The following is a 21,824-nucleotide window of genomic DNA, read 5'->3' as shown; positions in this document are numbered from 1 at the left end:
GTATGAATCGAAGCGTATGGACAACCTGCGGAAGCTGCGACCCAACGCCGTGCCGACCAAGTTCGCTCACTTTACCAAGAGCAATGTGCTGCGGGACTTGATAGAACAGCTGGCGGTGAATACAGTAGTGGAGAACACCCGGCTACTCAAGAGGCAACGCCTGGAGCATTCCTACAGCCAGAGCGTCGAGCCGTGGCGGCCACAACACCTCATGACATTTGACAGGACATTTCCTGTTCACCAGGCTACAGGTCCTGTTCACCAGACTACAGGTCCTGTTTATCACACTACAGGTCCTGTTCACCAGACTACAGGTCCTGTTCACCAGACTACAGGTCCTGTTCACCAGACTACAGGTCCTGTTCACCAGACTACAGGTCCTGTTCACCAGACTACAGGTCCTGTTTACCAGACTACAGGTCCTGTTCACCAGACTACAGGTCCTGTTCACCAGACTACAGGTCCTGTTCACCAGACTACAGGTCCTGTTCACCAGACTACAGGTCCTGTTTACCACACTACAGGTCTTGGACACCACACTGGGGAGAATGGTAGGTCATCATTCCTTCATCCTGAGGGGTCATCAGCAGCCCCTCTCCCGTGTGCGATGTAGTGTCATGAAACGTAGATGCTGACCCCCTGTTTTGATTTGATTTGATTTGATTTGATTTGATTTTATTAATTCATGCTTGCAGTGGAGCCAAGGCCCCACTGAAAAACTGCAGAACTTACATAGATATGACACACAATATTAGCAGCACAACAATTACACAACAATTTTAAAGTTTAAAAATATTTCAAGGCGGCAAAGCAAGGGCAGGTAGCAGTCATGGTAGCCATGCTGTATTATGTGTGAGTCTAGATATTGTCATTGTACAGTCTAACTGCAGTATGCAGGGTTGAGTTTTTCAGCCTGCTGGTTTTGGCCTTTGGTTCAGCCAGCTTGTGCTGGTTCCTCAGTGTCCTGGCAGTGCAGCTGCCTCGTGTTGGAGGTAGCAGGTCATGCAGAGGGTGTTGCTCGTCATGCATGTTCCTGACCAGCTTCACTGCGGCCTCCTCCCTCCTTGTCTGGAGTGATGGTAGGGGTTGTGAGATCTCACCAGCTCTCCTTCTGATGATTCTGATTTTTTGCAATTGATAACTTATTTGCCAACTATTTATATTCTCTGTTCTCTAATGTTATTTTAGGAGACAGTGAAGAGAACCAGATTGGGGTGCAGGCTGAATCTGGACCCTTCACCGTCACACTGTGTCCTCCCATCCCTCTGTGTCCTCCCATCCCTCTGTGTCCTGCCGTGGACGAGGGTCATATCAAGCGAGAGGATGGCCCGACAGAGGAGCTAGGGAAGGCTGCAGAGCGTCACGAAGAGAACCAGATTGGGGTGCAGGCTGAATCTGGACCCTTCACCGTCACACTGTGTCCTCCCATCCCTCTGTGTCCTCCCATCCCTCTGTGTCCTGCCGTGGACGAGGGTCATATCAAGAGAGAGGATGGCCCGACAGAGGAGCTAGGGAAGGCTGCAGAGCGTCACGAATCAGCAGTCGCTTTACTGCAAGAGGCCTCCAGAGACTCTGCAGACGCCGCAGCCATCGTTGCGATCGGCATTGTGGACGACAAGGTCGCAGCCTTGAAGGACGCCATTAAGAAGAAGGATGGGAGGATAACACGGCTGCTGAAGGCCCTGGCGAGGGAACGCAGAGAAAGACACAAGCTGGAGAGAGAGAAACGAACCCTGACTCGGAATGTAGCCAAAGTGTTCAACGCCGACCAGCTGGCAAGGCTGGGGCGGGCGCGTGGCAGGGGAGTGAGGTGGCCGAGGGAGACCACGGAGAAGCGGAACACACTGCTTAGGGCACAGAACCAACCTCTGCCATCGCTACGGTGTCTCAGGAGGACCAATAATATTACAAGAACAAGAAGGAAAAAAGACGCACATGAACAAGAAACCATGTCAGCAGTAGATTGTTGATCTACTGATCTGTCTACAATATGTCAGTGGTTTGTTGCTGCTGCTATAGGAGGGGAAAATTCAAAAGAAAAAGAAGAAAAAAAACTATTTGCATACGTCTCTGGTAAATATGTTTCATGCTTGAGTGAGACCTCTTCTTTCACTTTCCTCAATGTGCCAGCCTTGAGTTTAATTTAGAGTAGACCTTGATATTTATTTTTATTGCCTAGCCCTCAATGTTTTGCCTAAATCAACACATGGTGTAGGTTACGTGGACATCCAATTACCAACCCTCTGGATGAACAGAATGAGTGCCTGTATTTGCTTGAATGAATAGTTGCACTGCCTGGCATCATTGTTGACAGTGCCTGGTGTGTTCAAAAGGTGTGGTGGCACGCAGTGCAGAACTGTGGCCTGTGGAGAGGGAGATTTGTTTTTCTTATCATGACTGATGTATATGTTACGGTACATGTGGGAATACGGTACATGTGGGAAAACTAGGGTTAGGGTTAGGTGCTACGTCGATTTGGTACATGCTGGAATGTCTAACCCTAACCATAATCCTATCCCTATCCCTATCCCTAACCCTACCCCTACCCCTAACCTTAACCGTAGCACCTAACCCTAACCCTAGTTTTCCCACATGTACCGTGTTCCCACATGTACCATAACATATAGATGACCACTTACTGAATTTATTTCAATTAAGACATAATTCTTCACTCTTCCCCAAAAAGTATTCTGTTCCAAAAGTTTTTTTTTTGCTAAAAAAACAACAACTTTTGGAACAGAATACTACAGTGTAGAACAGGGGTGGGCAATTATTTTTCCCAGGGGGCCAAATGAGCAACTGAAAATATTTTGGAGGGCCGGGCCAAAATTCCGAACTCAATTATGCATAATTGCATTTTATTTCAGTAGTAATGGCATTGTTTTGACCGCTGGTAAGAGTGTATGTTATTATTTGGCAATTAAAAGGTGAGGTTAGCTTTCAAAAACATCATTTATTCAAATAGAATTTCCAAAATGATAAACAAAATGTGAAACATTTGACTCATTTTCAGTCACATTAATAACAAAGGGCATTTTGAGTTTCATGTACTATTGAAACAAGGCTTTTTTTTAGCTTCCTAAAGACATCACATCATCTTTGTAGCCAAAATAAACAAGACATGTCACTGAACTGTGTAACTGTGTAAAGAAAAGTGTCCCAGTTTTGTAGCCTTTTTGACTTTACATGCCTATATTAAACATTTAATGTTTTCAGAACTGTGCACAAAAAAAAGTGTCCCATTTCACTTGTTATATTCCCACATTTTAGTGTTCTTCAGTTCTTTTTTTTCATTCAGTGTGAGAAATCCAGTCTCTGTTGAGCTTTAACAAGTCCATCAAAGTCAGGTTGAATGTCTGAGGTGGAGATGCGAAGCACAGCTGACGGATTTGGATTTGGTAAACTTCATGACTGAGAACATGTCTGTTCACATATGTAGGTGGATCCAAAGAGAACCAATATCTTCTGAGCATGTCTCCTCATGTTTGGAAAGTTCTCCTCCTTGAGAGCAGAGTAGAACTCTAGCAGTGATGCTGACTTGAAGTGCTCTTTCAGTAGTGAATCAGACTGCAGGTCAATGAGTTCAAGCTGAACATCAGTGGGTGCACTATCAACACTGCAGGTAAAGGGAGAGGAAACCAGCTGCATTTCATCCTCAACCTTTTTGAAATCTTGAAAACGCCTTGAAAATTCACCATGCAGTGCTCCTAACATGGATGAGTACCTGTGCCGGTGATCAGCTGATGGTTTGACTTCTTTCAGGGTTTTCATGTGTTCGAGATTGTTGCTGCCTAGTTGCCTTGAAATGAATTGCAACTTTGTCATGAAGGCTTTCACATGGCTATGCATTTCATGAACAAAAAGGCCCTTGCCCTGCAGTTGTGTGTTCAGTTCATTCATCATTGCAGTCACATCAACAGCAAATGATAAATCTGCCATCCAGTCCTCATCAGACAGCTCTGGGATGGTTTTGCCTTTCATCTCACAAAACTCCTTTATCTCTGATTTCAGAACCCAAAACCTTTTTAGCACTTTGCCCAGGCTGAGCCATCTGACAGCTGTGTGGTACCTGACATCACCATGTTTGCTCTCTTGCTCCTCCAATAGTGAAACAAACTGCCTGTGATTTAATGCTCGCGCTCTGATGAAATTAACTGTTGTAGTAACAACATCAACCACATGGCTAAGTTTTAGCACTGACTTGCACAACGCTTGCTGATGAATAATACAATGTATAAACACCAATTTCTGCTCTGCGTTGAGTTCACTCACTTTATCTTGCATTCTTTTCAAAAGCCCAACCTTTTTCCCTGTCAAATTCGGACATCCATCCGTAGTGACACTTGCCAGTCTGTCCCATTCGAGTCCCAGTTTGTCCATGCATGCGTTGACCTCGGTGAACAGATCACTCCCCGTTGTGGTTCCTTTCATTGGCCGGATTGCTGCCAGCTCCTCCGTAAGCTTGAAGTCGCGCGTTATCCCCCGGAGGAATATGAGCAGCTGGGCTGTGTTACTGTTCTGGGCGATGTTGTGGGCTATCACAAAGCTGGTTCTGGTCGCTGCATCTCTGGCTGCATGCAGCTTTGTAAAACAGCCTTGTCGTTTTTCTAGCTTGGCTAGTAAATCTGTTGATGTCCGCGCTCGTTCGGCATCAGTCAAGTTTTTGTATTTCTCGGCATGTTTCGTCTCGTAATGCCGTTTCAAATTGTACTCTTTAAACACGGCGACATGCTCCCCACAAACCAAACACACAGGTTTACCCTTGACTTCAGTAAAGAAAAAATTAGTAGTCCATATTTGTTAGAAAGTTCTGCGTTCGGCATCCACTTTCCTCTTTTTGGCATGAGCCGACATTTTCGCATTTTTCAGGGGTGACAAGTAAGGTAGACAGGTTGTCAATCACGTGCACGATTGCGTGCACTGTGAGAATAAATGGGCTTCAAAATAAAAGCAATGCGGTTTTAGTCCACCCATAAGATAATTAGAAAATATAATATATAAAAATGTTTTTTATTTTATTTTATTTTTTATTTCTCTAATTATCATGTAATCTTTCGCGGGAGGTCAGAATCATCCGGTGGGACGTATTTGGCCCGCGGGCCGTACAATGCCCAGGTCTGGTGTAGAAGAACCCTTTTAAGAACCTAGAGGTTTCCCCATGGAACCCAAAAGGGTTCTTTAAGGGGAACCGAAGATTTTCTAGTGTTTATGCTTACTTAACTTACTTAGATTTTTTTTTTTAAGTACTAAAGTTATTTTGTTTGTAAATGTTCACTTGCTGTTGCACTACTACTACGACTGTTTTATATCTTAAATGGATATTGCACTGATTGGCATCTGTGAGAGCCACATTTCAGGTTTTATAAGGGGTTGATTTTCTTGTCACCATACCAGGTAGACAATAAAAAAAAGTTCTATAGTATTCACTCTCTGTTGGTATTTTTTCCTGTTTTACAAAGGTTTTGAGCAGTGCCAGACTAAGTGTTAGCAATAATTTTACATCGAGGTGAGTATGCGGCTCAAAAAACATGTTTTTTTGTTTTGTTTTTTCAAACGCCGTGGTATCGGATCGGTACTCGGTATCGGCAAGTACTGCACGGTCAGGTATCGGTATCGGTATCAAAAAATGGTATCGGAACAACACTAGTTGTAATACAAACTGATCAGCCTCGAATAAGACAATAACTAATGATGTAAATGCTATACTGCTCAATATCAAACAGACACAATCGCAAACAACCACCTCTTTGTTTCTACAGACACGGCGAAGAGACAAACTATAACACAGTGATTACCAACAGCCTCTAGCTGCATCCTCACTAAAACACTTTTCTCAAACAGGAAACAGGAGGATTTTTGTTTGGTCTCAACCTGAACCTGAAAAAGGCGATGCTTCGTAAATATTGTCTAGAGAGTGGGAAGAGTTGGGGTGAGGGAGTGCCATTTATGTTGTTTGCAGCTCGTGAAGCTGTTCAGGAATCTTTAGGATTCAGTCCCGTGGCACTTGTCTTTGGACATACGCCTCGCGGTCCGCTGAGTTTAGTGCGGAGTTTAGTGCGGAGCGGAATGTGTTAGATTGACTTACTTGACTTAGGTCCTTTTTCTTCGGGTGTGAAGAGTAGGGCCTCCAACGAGTTTACGCCACCGGTCTCTGTCCCTCGCCACAGCAGCCGCCGCCTCCCAGGATCTTAGACCCAGCATGTCACGCTCCCTCTCGACGGTTCTTCTCCAGGTTTCTTTGGGGCGTCCCCTTTTTCTTCGTCCATCAGGGGTCCATCTGAGGGCTATGTGTTGATGGTCATCCGGGCTTTTCCTCAACACATGGCCGATGTACTTCCATCTTCTCTTTCTAATCTGCGTGCTTACCATCTCTATACCAGCACGTTTTTTCACTTCTTCATTTGACACCCGTGTAGGCCAGAATATTCTCAGAATCCTTCTTAGGCATTTGTGGACAAATGTGTCTAGGCACTGTTCGTCAGCCGCTGTCATCTTCCATGTCTCACAACCATATAACAACACTGAGATTACATTTGACTGAAAGATGTTCATCTTGGTCTTCCTCCGATACTGACTGCTGTTCCACAACTTCTTTAAACGATGGTAGGCGTTCCTTGCTTTTCCTATACGAATCTTCATGTCTTCAGAAGCACCACCTGACGTTGTCATTGTTGCACCGAGATATGTGAAGGTGTTGACGTCCTTGAGATCTTTCTCATACACTGTGAAGGCTGTGCTTTTCTTGGCGTTCATCCTCATCGATTCAGTTTTGTTTGCATTGATCCTTAGCCCTGTTTGTAGACCATATTCATTCAGACGGTCAAGCTTTTGTTGTGCATGACTCCATGATTCTGCTAACAATACTATATCATCTGCATAATCTAGATCTTCTAACATGTTCATCATTTGCCACCTGATCCCTGTCTTTCCTCCACTCAGTGTTCTCCTCATTATCCAGTCTACAACTAGTAGGAACAAAAAGCCTGACATCACGCAGCCTTGCTTCACACCTGACTTTACCTCAAACCACTGAGACTTCCTGCTGCCATGCAGTACTGCCACCTTGCAATTCTTGTAGAATGCCTTAACCATTGCAATAAACTTGTCTGGTATTCCATATGCCTTCATGATCTTCCATAGGGTGTCCCTGCTAATAGAGTCAAAGGCTTTCTCATAATCTACAAAAATGAGGTAGAGGCTAGAATTCCATTCAAGTGATTGCTCTATGATATTGCGGAGGATAAAGATCTGTTCTGCTGTGCCTCTGTTCTTCCTAAAGCCAGCTTGCTCCTTCCTAAGCCTTTCATCCGCTCCATCTCTCAGTCTTCTTACAATACATCTTCCTAGAAGCTTTGCTGGTATTGACATCAAGGTGAGTCCTCTCCTGTTTCCACACTTGACAAGGTCTCCCTTCTTTGGTAACTTTACAATGAGACCATCTTTCCAATCTTCAGGGACTTCTTCAGTTTCCCAAGCCAACCTGAATATCTTCTCAAGTTCCTTGACAGTGACAGCCTTGTCAGCTTTCAGAACTTCTGCTGTGATGTTGTCCGATCCAGGTGCCTTGTTGTTTAACAGGTCATCCAGTGCGCTCCTAATCTCCTCACTGGAGATGCAATCACTGCAGACAAGAATCTCTTCAACTCCATCGGTATCCACCTCTGCCAGTATCTCTGGTTCTGGGCGATTCAGGACCTCAGCAAAGTGCTCCTTCCATCTCTTCAACACTTCATGTTCTGATGTCAGCAGTTTGCCGTGCTGGTCTTTGATGGCATCCATTTTTCTTGGCTTACTGTTGCAGAGCTTCTTTGTGCTTTCATACACACCTCTCATGTTTCCAGCCTGTTATGCAGTTTCAGCTTCTCTTGCTAGGTCATCAGCCCACTTCCGTTTGTCACGCTGAAGGCATCACTTCACTTCTCGTGCTTTCTTCGCAAACTCTGTCTTCATCTGTGCTTTTATCCTCTCAGATTTTGCGTCTTCAACTTTCTTCTTGAGCATCCTCCTTTCGTCTATTTTCTTCCAGCTGTCTACACTTATCCAGGGCTTGTTTTTCCCCCTCTGGAACCCCAGAACCTTTTCTGCAGCCTCATTGTAGGTCTTCTTAAAGTAGTTCCACCTCTTCTCCATGAGGCCGATGTTCTCCATTTGTGTGTCCACGGTTTCTCTTTCTTCTTCTTCCACTGTCTCAGCTAAACAGCTGAACCGGTTCTTGAGCTCCAAGCTGAATTTCTGGTTCACATCTTTAAGCATCAGCTTTTGGTAGTCGTAGCGTTTTCTTCACTGCTCCTTTTTGCTCACACTGGCTAGTTTCAGCCTGAGGGTTCCAATGACGAGGTGATGGTCACTGTCTGCATCTGCTCCTCGGTAAGCTTGAACATCGGTCACAGATCTCTTGTGCGGGCCGTTGATGGTAAAATGATCTATTTGATTTCTTATGGTTCCGTCTGGCGAGGTCCATGTGTACTTATGTATATCCTTGTGAGGGAACATCGTTGATGCTATGGCCATGTTGTTGACTTCACACGATGCTACAAATCTTGCTCCGTTTTCGGTTCGGTCACCTTTTAGGACGTGTCTGCCCACAATGCCCTCTTCTCCTTTCATTTGGGTTCCAATCTTCGCATTGAAATCGCCCATGGATATGATCATGTCGTGTTTGGGAATCTCATCGTATACTTTTTGCAGCTGCTCGTAGAACGCATTTTTTATTTCGTCTGAAGAACCGTTCTGTGGTGCATAGGCTTGTACTATAGTAGCTTTAATGTACTTAGAGTACAGTCTTGCTGTTATTATTCTCTCACTTACTGGCTTCCAGCTCATCAGTGATTTTGCAGCATTCTTGCTTAGTATGATGGACACTCCGTGCTCATGCTTCTCGCTACTTCCAGCATAGATGATCTCTTGCCGTTCGCGGGTCCTCACCTTTCCAAACTCCATCCATCTACACTCACTTACACCAAGAACATCTATACTGTGCTTCCTCATCTCTCTACAAACTTATCCTTAACTCCTTCTTTGGGTGAGTAAACATTGTTATCCGGTTGCAGGCTTCCTTGCGGCTTTCACCTGCCACCATCATTATTCTGTCTTCAGGTGAGATGTAGTCCTCACCGGGAACACAGAGTGATGCTGTACTCAGTCCATCAGCCCATGGCGCGTTTAACTCGTTTTCGGTTTCCATAACTGAATATTTTTGATGGGGTGGGGTAGTTGGCCCCACGCCCCACGCCCAACCCCCAACCTGGAGGACCAGTTGGACTGCTTGGTCTGCCCCCTCTCCTTTGACCTGTCCGGCTTGGTTAAACCTGCCAGGGATATAAAATCCCAGCCGGCATAGCTCTCGGGTTCACTGGAGTACACAAGCCTCTCCACCCCGACAAGGTGCACCCCGACAAGGTGCAGCCCATGGAGAAGTAAGCAATGTGTTAGATTACATTAGTCATTTTCGTGAGCGTTTGCATCAGGCTAATACCATTGCAAAAGAGTCTCTGGTTAGTTCGCAAACAGTGATGAAGCGTCATTATGATCGCACTGCTGTTTTTAGAAAGTTTCATGTAGGTGATAAAGTTTTAGCTCTATTGCCTATTCCAGGCGCTGCGCTGTCGGCGAAATTCTGTGGTCCGTATGATATTCGTGAGTGTCTTAGTGACACTGATTATGTGATCAGTACTCCCGAGAGACGGAGAAGTACTAGGGTGTGCCATGTGAACATGTTAAAACGCTATTACTCCCGTGAGGAATCTAAAATTAGTCAGGAGACATGTAACACTGTCCCTAAGCCGGTAGTCACTGGCAGCTGTGCATTAATTGTGACAGAGTCTCTGTGCGCGACCGATGAGGATTTGATGGCACGTCATTCCTCTAATCAGAGTACTCGATTGGTCAACTCGGAAATGTTAAAAGTGTTGCCCACTCAGTTAACTTATTTGTCAGCTGGACAGCAAGTTGAGGTGACGGAGTTGATCAAGCGTTTTCCGTGTATATTTGGTGATGTGCCGAGTCAAACTGCTGTTTCGCCTCCTCTCCACAAGCCCCAGTACTGGCACTATCAATAGAAGATGGATTAAACTGCTCCAAAGTTATATCCACTTTCAGTGGTGTCTTAAAGGTTGGGACGGGCGTCTGAAGAAACTCCTCTCCCCCTGAAGGTAGAGGGCCCCCAGACTCCTCCTCCCCAGAATTTTCATCCTGAGCCTGTTCAACCACACCCTTCTCAACCAGTTCCCCCACCAGAAGAAGTTTCAGCTCCTTCTTTGTTACCCTTTTCTCATAGGAAAGACCAATATGAGTAGCTATTTCTACCAACTCTGCCTTTTTGCATTCCTCAAGTTGTTCTATGGAGGGCTGGGTCATAAATTGTTCCAATTCAAACTTTTTCGTTGCCATGATGTTTATAAACTATTAATTACCCCAGCCAAATACCTTTTTTAGATCCGGACTCTTTAACGGCGTTAATCCCGGACGAGCCCCCACTTGTTACGTTCTAGTTCGCTAGGGAGAAGAAGAAGTAACAAAGATTACAGTTGTTAAGTAATAAAGATATTTATTACGGCCAAGACAATTTAAAAGTATTTTGTATGGATAAAAACAGAATTTGAACTACAACCAAATGACGCAAAACAAAACAAAGAATAAACGCATCCCGAGGATGGTTCTTAACACAACAAACAAAAAAGGTCACTATGAAAATCCGTAAAGTATAAATGACTATAAAAGTACCAAAACACAAAGCATTAAATAAATCATAACTGAACAAGTATCACAAAACAAGATCAACTAAATACAGAACTAACAAACTCAACCAAAATGATCTCTAACAAGTATTTCTAACAAAGTATCCACCTCTATGGAATACTACAAAATGGTGGGAACTGTGTGAGGGAATCACACAGCTGCTGCTGCTTTTCTTTCAGGGTCTTTTCAATGGTGTGGCCTCTGATGATTGGCTTGGAGTTGATTGGCTGGAGTTGATTGGCCACTGCTGGAGTTGATTGGGCAATTATCACGGGGGGGGGGGGGGTGGATTCCCTGGACTGGACTCATCTCCTATTTAGCTTTTAAAGAGAGACACACACAAACACACAGACACAGACAACCAGGCTACTCATAGCCGTCACACCCACCCTGAACGGCACCTCATGAAAGGAATAGCCTATGTCCAGTGAATAAACTTATCAGGCAACTGATATTCTTCCTGCAGGTTTTTCACCCGAGGGCACGCAGTAAGAGTGCAGTATTGGACTGGGTGAGAGTGATAATATAATTCCTATGATTATATGGTCCTATGATAGTAGATGATTAATTAGGTGTGTATGATTTAAGATGTATTTATATCTCTTAAAAAGCATCAGGTGACAGTGACCTTATCGCAGACTGGAAACGTTTTTTCAGATAGAGCAGTTGTTTTTCCAGCCTTTCCTCCTACTTTATTTAGTTTGTTTGATATATTTGGGAATTGTTTGCCATACGCTGACTGTCTTACTGGGACTATAAACTTTTATAAGATATTGTTGGAAAAGTATTAAGGGTATGCTATTGATATTATCTTCCAAAGTAATTCTAGCACGTTTTCATAAAGGCTTTTGCAGTACTGAGCTATGTTTGTCAGCAGGAATTAGATGAGGACGGTGTGCTTCTGTCCTTAGCCTTTGTATGAAGAACATGTCCACCATTTGTAGTCACAAATGATGATGTTGTTGACCTTTAAGAAAACTGCTGAGTCCTATAACTGGTGTGTTGACACGCCTGTGTCCAATAACCGATTCTAAGGAACTGTATCAAAGGATAACTGAAACTAGTCAGTACAAGTTTGGAACTCCACTGGCTGTCTCAGATGTTTTCCTGTGCACAATAAAGAAGAAGATTGCTTTGCTATACTCTTGATTCTAGTGTAATGTTTGTTCAGTGTTAGAATTTACCCAATGATACTTATGTCATTTGCATTAGTTTGCAAGTGTTTTGAAATTAAATTAGAATCATGTACGGTACTGATATTTATGCAATTGATATGTACACACACACACACACACACACACACACACACACACACACACTCGTTAGATGTTTGTTTTATGGCAGCGGTGTGTATCTCTGTTAGTGTTTATTGAAACAGTGCTGCATCAGAAACAGATGCTGTCACGGAATACAGAAGGACTCCACATAAACATGGATATTACACACACACACACACCGGTCCAATACATGCGTTCAGTCTGTGTGATGTACTTTCAGGATAGCTCAAAGGCCATGTTCTGCTAACCTATCGGCTTTTTTAATGACATGCCCAAATAAGGACCTCTTTATGACATGCCCAAATAAGGACGTCCTGGGCTGGCAGAAGACTTCCTGTCCAAACTATGAAAGGTGTTCCTGAAGGGTATGATGGTTCTTAGTGGATAGGATGATAGACCCAACCATAGACCCATTCAGATTCTTCTCTGCCAAGTGACATTTAACATGTTATAATCAAGATTCAAGTCAAAAGTATTTCAATCAGGAGAGACTTAATGAATTTGTAAAAAGGTTTATTGAGATAGGCCTCAATCTGGGATGACAGTTGGTCCCAATATGGGTCAGATGAGATCAGTTGGTCCCAATATGGGTCAGATGAGACCTAGCCCCCTGGAAAAGGCTGGAAAGGGTCTTCAGGTGGCGGTAGGTGGTCTGGTCGGTGGTCTGGTCGGCTCCCGTCTACATCCTTCGCCTCTTGCGGTTCATGTCTTGGGTTAGGGTGCTTCCGCAAGTCCTTTTGACACCCTGCTGGCTGCTGTGGCCCAGCTGAGGTCCTGCAGTCCAGTCCATGAAGGAGTCAGGACCGTGTCCATGGGTGGAGGCAGGCAGGAAGGCTAGAGTGTGAAATACAAACAAAATGAATTTAAATAAACTATTATATATATACAATAATATATATATTGTGGACCTTATTAGAACAGCTGTGCCTTTTTACCTACTAAAAGAGCCTCTCTGCTATTTACACACAACGACCACTAGTTGGCCGCTTGTAAATTATCCTGCTTCCTACACAGAAAAACTGCAAAATAGCTTTATATTAGCTTATCCTGATGTGATTTTGAAAATGTAAAGATACTGGGTGGTAGAACGGCACATATCTAGGAAAAGTCATGAAAGGAGGGTCCTGAAATTTGATTGAGTGCAAAGATATAACATGTTTTTTTTACTCACAAACCCGTCATGGCTGATTAAGTGTTTGAAATGTCCTTACCAGCAGCAGAGACTGTAGGGGAAGCGCTCAGCTGAGGTCCTGCTGTCCAGTCCATGAAGGAGTCAGGACCGTGTCCACGGCTGGAGGCAGGCAGGAAGGCTAGAGTGTGAAATACAAATACAATGTATTTAAATAAACTCTATTAATCAGTCAATGTTGATGATCTTCATGTGGCAAGTTATACAGTAGAGTAAAACAATGTGGCAGATACACTGGACTTAATGTTGAAGTGATTACATCCAGTGTACAGTGCAGAGTCACTAGACACAACATATCATATGCATTCATGAGTCTAAATAATACAAATTCCATTATATTTATATAGTTTTAGCACCTTTAAGAAATGTACTCACCAGCAGCAGAGACTGTGGGGACAGCTGGCTGGAACTGGAAGACTAGAAAGTGAAATACAAATAAAATGAATTTATATAAACTGAATCAATCAGTAAATGCTGATGAGCTTTATGTGGCAAGACATACTGTATATATATATATATATATATATATATAGTGGACCTTTAAGAAACTCACCAGCAGCACGGAGTATAGGTCTCTTCAGATGGCCATGGGCCTGGTTCTGGGGACTCAGGTGGAGATTCTGTCCCTGTCCCTGGGTCTGGTTCTGGTTCTGAGCTCCTATGAAGTGATGAGTTAAGAAGCGGCGGAGGTCTTCCTTGGAGAAAGATCTCGCCAGAACGTCGTATATGCTCTTATAGTAGGTAAAAAAGGCACGGCTGTTCTAGTGTTAAGAAATGTCCTTACCAGCAGCAGAGACTGTAGGGGAAGCGCTCAGCTGAGGTGCTGCAGTCCAGTCCATGAAGGAGTTAGCACCGTGTCCATGGCTGGAGGCAGGCGCGAAGGCTGGAGTGTGAAATACAAATACAATTAATTTAAATAAACTGTATTAATCAGTAAATGTTGATGATCTTCATGTGGCAATTTATACAGTAGAGTAAAACAATGTGGCAGATACACTGGACTTAATGTGGAAGTGATTACATCCAGTGTACAGTGCAGAGTCACTAGACACAACATATCATATGCATTCATGAGTCTAAATAATACAAATTCCATTATATTTATATAGTTTTAGCACCTTTAAGAAATGTACTCACCAGCAGCAGAGACTGTGGGGACAGCTGGCTGGAACTGGAAGACTAGAAAGTGAAATACAAATAAAATGAATTTATATCAACTGAATCAATCAGTAAATGCTGAAGAGCTTTATGTGGCAAGGCATACAGTATATATATATATATATATATATATATATATATATATATATATACATATATATATATATATATATATATAGTGGACCTTTAAGAAACTCACCAGCAGCACGGAGTATAGGTCTCTTCAGATGGCCATGGGCCTGGTTCTGGGGACTCAGGTGGAGATTTTGGGTCAGGTACTGTACAATGTCCATCTCACTGGATTGGATCATTGTCTGGTACTTGGTAAATGGTAAATGGTCAATGGTCAATCGTCAATGGTAAATGGTTGTCTTGTCTTCTTCGTTGTCTGGTACGACACTGTTTGTGGCGTTTATAACTTCTGTATAAATACATATACACACCTATGTGTATCATAATCAGAGTTCTGTGATATCTCCTAGGTAACCAGAACCAGAGCAGTGGGTCAGAGCTCTTGTTGCTCTTGTGACATCATCAGCAGCATGTCTTTGTAGGCTATGGAATCTGTAGCAGCCCTGTACTACATTACCCTACATGCTTTGCAATATCATATCTGGGTTGTCTGAGTGAAGTTTTATGAAGCAGTGTTCACTATGTGGCCAGGTTGCAAAGAATTTGTTTTCTTTTTTGCATTTCCTGTGTTCATGTGAAACCACAGGCTTAGTAACACAGACCTCCTGCAGGACTCTCCCCACCTTGCTATCTGCCACCTATATAACTTTTTAATAACTTTTATTTGTATAGCGCAAACGTTGCAGCTCAAAGTGCTCCAATGATTATATAATAATAATTTAATAATTTAGTCATTTAAAGGCAATATTAAAAAAGATGGGGTTTTAGTTTTGACTAGGGTTCCATCCGTGACCTGAATGACACCACCTAGGCCACAGCCAGGCAACTGCCCCTGCCCCCAGCAGGATGCCCCCCCCCCTCCCCCTGCAATATGGACTAACTACAGCACCTTATATTTATGATAGATGTTAGTATATTCACTATGCGAATACCCATAATCTGTACATAACCCATCACCTATACACTATGCGTATATCCTGTAAATCATTGCTATTTATAAAACTGTATATATTGATTTGTAAATTGACCTGTACACACTGTTGCATCTCTATTTATCTCTATATAGTCCAACCTAATAGTATAGTTTTACCCAACCTGCAAATGTCATCTGTGCATACACCCCCCCCCCCTCCAACCTACTGTACATATCCTTTGTTTTTCTGTGTGATTTGAGTGTGATTTTGTGTGATTTGAAACCTGCTCGTGTAATTTGTAAATTGAATTTTTGTATTCCACCTTCTTACTCTTGTAGCACATCTTAGGAGCCGGCAGTAACATTTCACTGTACATTGTACCTGTACGATATGCACGTGACAAATAAAATTGACTTTGACTTTGACCTAATGTAAACTGGCAGTGCATTCCACAATTTGGGTGCATAAAATGAGAATGCAGCCTCACCAAATCTCTACACACACACACACACGTGCATACGCAAGCACACGCGGACGCACACAGGCACGTGCACACGTGCGCATGCCAGAGATATTCTGCGCTGCAGGAGGGGGTGAAATCCAAGATTCAAGTCAAAGTATTTAAACCAGGAGACTTAATGAATTTGTAAAAGGTTTATTGTATCGTGTTGTGTTTGTGTGCCTGTATTGTGTATTCCCTGGTGAAGATAGCATGATAGACAATAACAAATAAACATGTTTGGTCTTTGGCCAGCCATCCTGGAGCTCATCACCCAGGGCCTCACTCTGGGATGGCAGTTGGTCCCTATATGGGTCAGATGAGATCAGTTGGTCTCAATATGGGTCAGAGGAGATCAGTTGGTCTCAATATGGGTCAGATGAGATCAGTTGGTCTCAATATGGGTCAGATGAGACCAGTTGGTCTCAATAAGGGTCAGGTGAGATCAGTTGGTCTCAATATGGGTCAGGTGAGATCAGTTGGTCTCAATATGGGTCAGAGGAGATCAGTTGGTCCCAATATGGGTCAGATGAGATCAGTTGGTCTCAATATGGGTCAGGTGAGATCAGTTGGTCCCAATATGGGTCAGAGGAGATCAGTTGGTCCCAATATGGGTCAGAGGAGATCAGTTGGTCTCAATATGGGTCAGATGAGATCAGTTGGTCTCAATAAGGGTCAGGTGAGATCAGTTGGTCTCAATATGGGTCAGGTGAGATCAGTTGGTCTCAATATGGGTCAGATGAGATCAGTTGGTCTCAATATGGGTCAGATGAGACCAGTTGGTCTCAATAAGGGTCAGGTGAGATCAGTTGGTCTCAATATGGGTCAGAGGAGATCAGTTGGTCCCAATATAGGTAGTGGTGGTCTAGTGGATAGTGAGTTGGACTTGTGATCGGAAGGTTGTGAGTTCAAATCCCGCCTGAAACCACACCACTACTAGTGTGCCCTTGAGTAAGGCACTTAGCCCTCAGTTACTCCAGGGGGAATGTCCCTGTAATTCGTAATTGTAAGTCGCTTTGGATTAAAAGCGTCTGCTAAATGGCAAAATTATTTATTAAAATTAATATGGGTCAGGTGAGATCAGTTGGTCTCATGGGTCAGAGGAGATCAGTTGGTCTCAATATGGGTCAGGTGGTCTGGTCGGCTCCCGTCTATATCCTTTGCCTCTTGCGGTTCATGTCTTGGGTTGGGGTGCTTCCGCAAGTCCTTTTGACACCCTGCGGGCTGCTGTGGCCCAGCAGAGGTCCTGCAGTCCAGTCCATGAAGGAGTCAGGACCGTGTCCATGGGTGGAGGCAGGCAGGAAGGCTAGAGTGTGAAATACAAACAAAATTAATTTAAATAAACTATTATATATATACAATAATATATATATATATATTGTGGACCTTATTAGAACAGCTGTGCCTTTTTACCTACTAAAAGAGCCTCTCTTTAGAATGTAAATCTGCTATTTACACACAACGACCACTAGTTGGCCGCTTGTAAATTATCCTGCTTCCTACACAGAAAAACTGCAAAATAGCTTTATATTAGCTTATCCTGATGTGATTTTGAAAATGTAAAGATACTGGGTGGTAGAACGGCACATATCTAGGAAAAGTCATGAAAGGAGGGTCCTGAAATTTGATTGAGTGCAAAGATATAACATGTTTTTTTTACTCACAAACCCGTCATGGCTGATTAAGTGTTTGAAATGTCCTTACCAGCAGCAGAGACTGTAGGGGAAGCGCTCAGCTGAGGTCCTGCAGTCCAGTCCATGAAGGAGTCAGGACCGTGTCCACGGCTGGAGGCAGGCAGGAAGGCTAGAGTGTGAAATACAAATACAATGTATTTAAATAAACTCTATTAATCAGTCAATGTTGATGATCTTCATGTGGCAAGTTATACAGTAGAGTAAAACAATGTGGCAGATACACTGGACTTAATGTTGAAGTGATTACATCCAGTGTACAGTGCAGAGTCACTAGACACAACATATCATATGCATTCATGAGTCTAAATAATACAAATTCCATTATATTTATATAGTTTTAGCACCTTTAAGAAATGTACTCACCAGCAGCAGAGACTGTGGGGACAGCTGGCTGGAACTGGAAGACTAGAAAGTGAAATACAAATAAAATGAATTTATATAAACTGAATCAATCAGTAAATGCTGATGAGCTTTATGTGGCAAGACATACTGTATATATATATATATATATATATATATATAGTGGACCTTTAAGAAACTCACCAGCAGCACGGAGTATAGGTCTCTTCAGATGGCCATGGGCCTGGTTCTGGGGACTCAGGTGGAGATTCTGTCCCTGTCCCTGGGTCTGGTTCTGGTTCTGAGCTCCTATGAAGTGATGAGTTAAGAAGCGGCGGAGGTCTTCCTTGGAGAAAGATCTCGCCAGAACGTCGTATATGCTCTTATAGTAGGTAAAAAAGGCACGGCTGTTCTAGTGTTAAGAAATGTCCTTACCAGCAGCAGAGACTGTAGGGGAAGCGCTCAGCTGAGGTGCTGCAGTCCAGTCCATGAAGGAGTTAGCACCGTGTCCATGGCTGGAGGCAGGCGCGAAGGCTGGAGTGTGAAATACAAATACAATTAATTTAAATAAACTGTATTAATCAGTAAATGTTGATGATCTTCATGTGGCAATTTATACAGTAGAGTAAAACAATGTGGCAGATACACTGGACTTAATGTGGAAGTGATTACATCCAGTGTACAGTGCAGAGTCACTAGACACAACATATCATATGCATTCATGAGTCTAAATAATACAAATTCCATTATATTTATATAGTTTTAGCACCTTTAAGAAATGTACTCACCAGCAGCAGAGACTGTGGGGACAGCTGGCTGGAACTGGAAGACTAGAAAGTGAAATACAAATAAAATGAATTTATATCAACTGAATCAATCAGTAAATGCTGAAGAGCTTTATGTGGCAAGGCATACAGTATATATATATATATATATATATATATATATATATATATATATATATATATATATATACATATATATATATATATATATATATAGTGGACCTTTAAGAAACTCACCAGCAGCACGGAGTATAGGTCTCTTCAGATGGCCATGGGCCTGGTTCTGGGGACTCAGGTGGAGATTTTGGGTCAGGTACTGTACAATGTCCATCTCACTGGATTGGATCATTGTCTGGTACTTGGTAAATGGTAAATGGTCAATGGTCAATCGTCAATGGTAAATGGTTGTCTTGTCTTCTTCGTTGTCTGGTACGACACTGTTTGTGGCGTTTATAACTTCTGTATAAATACATATACACACCTATGTGTATCATAATCAGAGTTCTGTGATATCTCCTAGGTAACCAGAACCAGAGCAGTGGGTCAGAGCTCTTGTTGCTCTTGTGACATCATCAGCAGCATGTCTTTGTAGGCTATGGAATCTGTAGCAGCCCTGTACTACATTACCCTACATGCTTTGCAATATCATATCTGGGTTGTCTGAGTGAAGTTTTATGAAGCAGTGTTCACTATGTGGCCAGGTTGCAAAGAATTTGTTTTCTTTTTTGCATTTCCTGTGTTCATGTGAAACCACAGGCTTAGTAACACAGACCTCCTGCAGGACTCTCCCCACCTTGCTATCTGCCACCTATATAACTTTTTAATAACTTTTATTTGTATAGCGCAAACGTTGCAGCTCAAAGTGCTCCAATGATTATATAATAATAATTTAATAATTTAGTCATTTAAAGGCAATATTAAAAAAGATGGGGTTTTAGTTTTGACTAGGGTTCCATCCGTGACCTGAATGACACCACCTAGGCCACAGCCAGGCAACTGCCCCTGCCCCCAGCAGGATGCCCCCCCCCCTCCCCCTGCAATATGGACTAACTACAGCACCTTATATTTATGATAGATGTTAGTATATTCACTATGCGAATACCCATAATCTGTACATAACCCATCACCTATACACTATGCGTATATCCTGTAAATCATTGCTATTTATAAAACTGTATATATTGATTTGTAAATTGACCTGTACACACTGTTGCATCTCTATTTATCTCTATATAGTCCAACCTAATAGTATAGTTTTACCCAACCTGCAAATGTCATCTGTGCATACACCCCCCCCCCTCCAACCTACTGTACATATCCTTTGTTTTTCTGTGTGATTTGAGTGTGATTTTGTGTGATTTGAAACCTGCTCGTGTAATTTGTAAATTGAATTTTTGTATTCCACCTTCTTACTCTTGTAGCACATCTTAGGAGCCGGCAGTAACATTTCACTGTACATTGTACCTGTACGATATGCACGTGACAAATAAAATTGACTTTGACTTTGACCTAATGTAAACTGGCAGTGCATTCCACAATTTGGGTGCATAAAATGAGAATGCAGCCTCACCAAATCTCTACACACACACACACACGTGCATACGCAAGCACACGTGGACGCACACAGGCACGTGCACACGTGCGCATGCCAGAGATATTCTGCGCTGCAGGAGGGGGTGAAATCCAAGATTCAAGTCAAAGTATTTAAACCAGGAGACTTAATGAATTTGTAAAAGGTTTATTGTATCGTGTTGTGTTTGTGTGCCTGTATTGTGTATTCCCTGGTGAAGATAGCATGATAGACAATAACAAATAAACATGTTTGGTCTTTGGCCAGCCATCCTGGAGCTCATCACCCAGGGCCTCACTCTGGGATGGCAGTTGGTCCCTATATGGGTCAGATGAGATCAGTTGGTCTCAATATGGGTCAGAGGAGATCAGTTGGTCTCAATATGGGTCAGATGAGATCAGTTGGTCTCAATATGGGTCAGATGAGACCAGTTGGTCTCAATAAGGGTCAGGTGAGATCAGTTGGTCTCAATATGGGTCAGGTGAGATCAGTTGGTCTCAATATGGGTCAGAGGAGATCAGTTGGTCCCAATATGGGTCAGATGAGATCAGTTGGTCTCAATATGGGTCAGGTGAGATCAGTTGGTCCCAATATGGGTCAGAGGAGATCAGTTGGTCCCAATATGGGTCAGAGGAGATCAGTTGGTCTCAATATGGGTCAGATGAGATCAGTTGGTCTCAATAAGGGTCAGGTGAGATCAGTTGGTCTCAATATGGGTCAGGTGAGATCAGTTGGTCTCAATATGGGTCAGATGAGATCAGTTGGTCTCAATATGGGTCAGATGAGACCAGTTGGTCTCAATAAGGGTCAGGTGAGATCAGTTGGTCTCAATATGGGTCAGAGGAGATCAGTTGGTCCCAATATAGGTAGTGGTGGTCTAGTGGATAGTGAGTTGGACTTGTGATCGGAAGGTTGTGAGTTCAAATCCCGCCTGAAACCACACCACTACTAGTGTGCCCTTGAGTAAGGCACTTAGCCCTCAGTTACTCCAGGGGGAATGTCCCTGTAATTCGTAATTGTAAGTCGCTTTGGATTAAAAGCGTCTGCTAAATGGCAAAATTATTTATTAAAATTAATATGGGTCAGGTGAGATCAGTTGGTCTCATGGGTCAGAGGAGATCAGTTGGTCTCAATATGGGTCAGGTGGTCTGGTCGGCTCCCGTCTATATCCTTTGCCTCTTGCGGTTCATGTCTTGGGTTGGGGTGCTTCCGCAAGTCCTTTTGACACCCTGCGGGCTGCTGTGGCCCAGCAGAGGTCCTGCAGTCCAGTCCATGAAGGAGTCAGGACCGTGTCCATGGGTGGAGGCAGGCAGGAAGGCTAGAGTGTGAAATACAAACAAAATTAATTTAAATAAACTATTATATATATACAATAATATATATATATATATATATTGTGGACCTTATTAGAACAGCTGTGCCTTTTTACCTACTAAAAGAGCCTCTCTTTAGAATGTAAATCTGCTATTTACACACAACGACCACTAGTTGGCCGCTTGTAAATTATCCTGCTTCCTACACAGAAAAACT

Source organism: Nansenia antarctica (genome assembly GCF_963989245.1).
Source record: "Nansenia antarctica genome assembly, chromosome: 18".
NCBI classification, from domain to species: Eukaryota; Metazoa; Chordata; class Actinopteri; order Argentiniformes; family Microstomatidae; genus Nansenia; species Nansenia antarctica.
The sequence above is the reverse complement of the archived record's forward strand: the minus strand, read 5'-3'. Positions refer to the sequence as shown.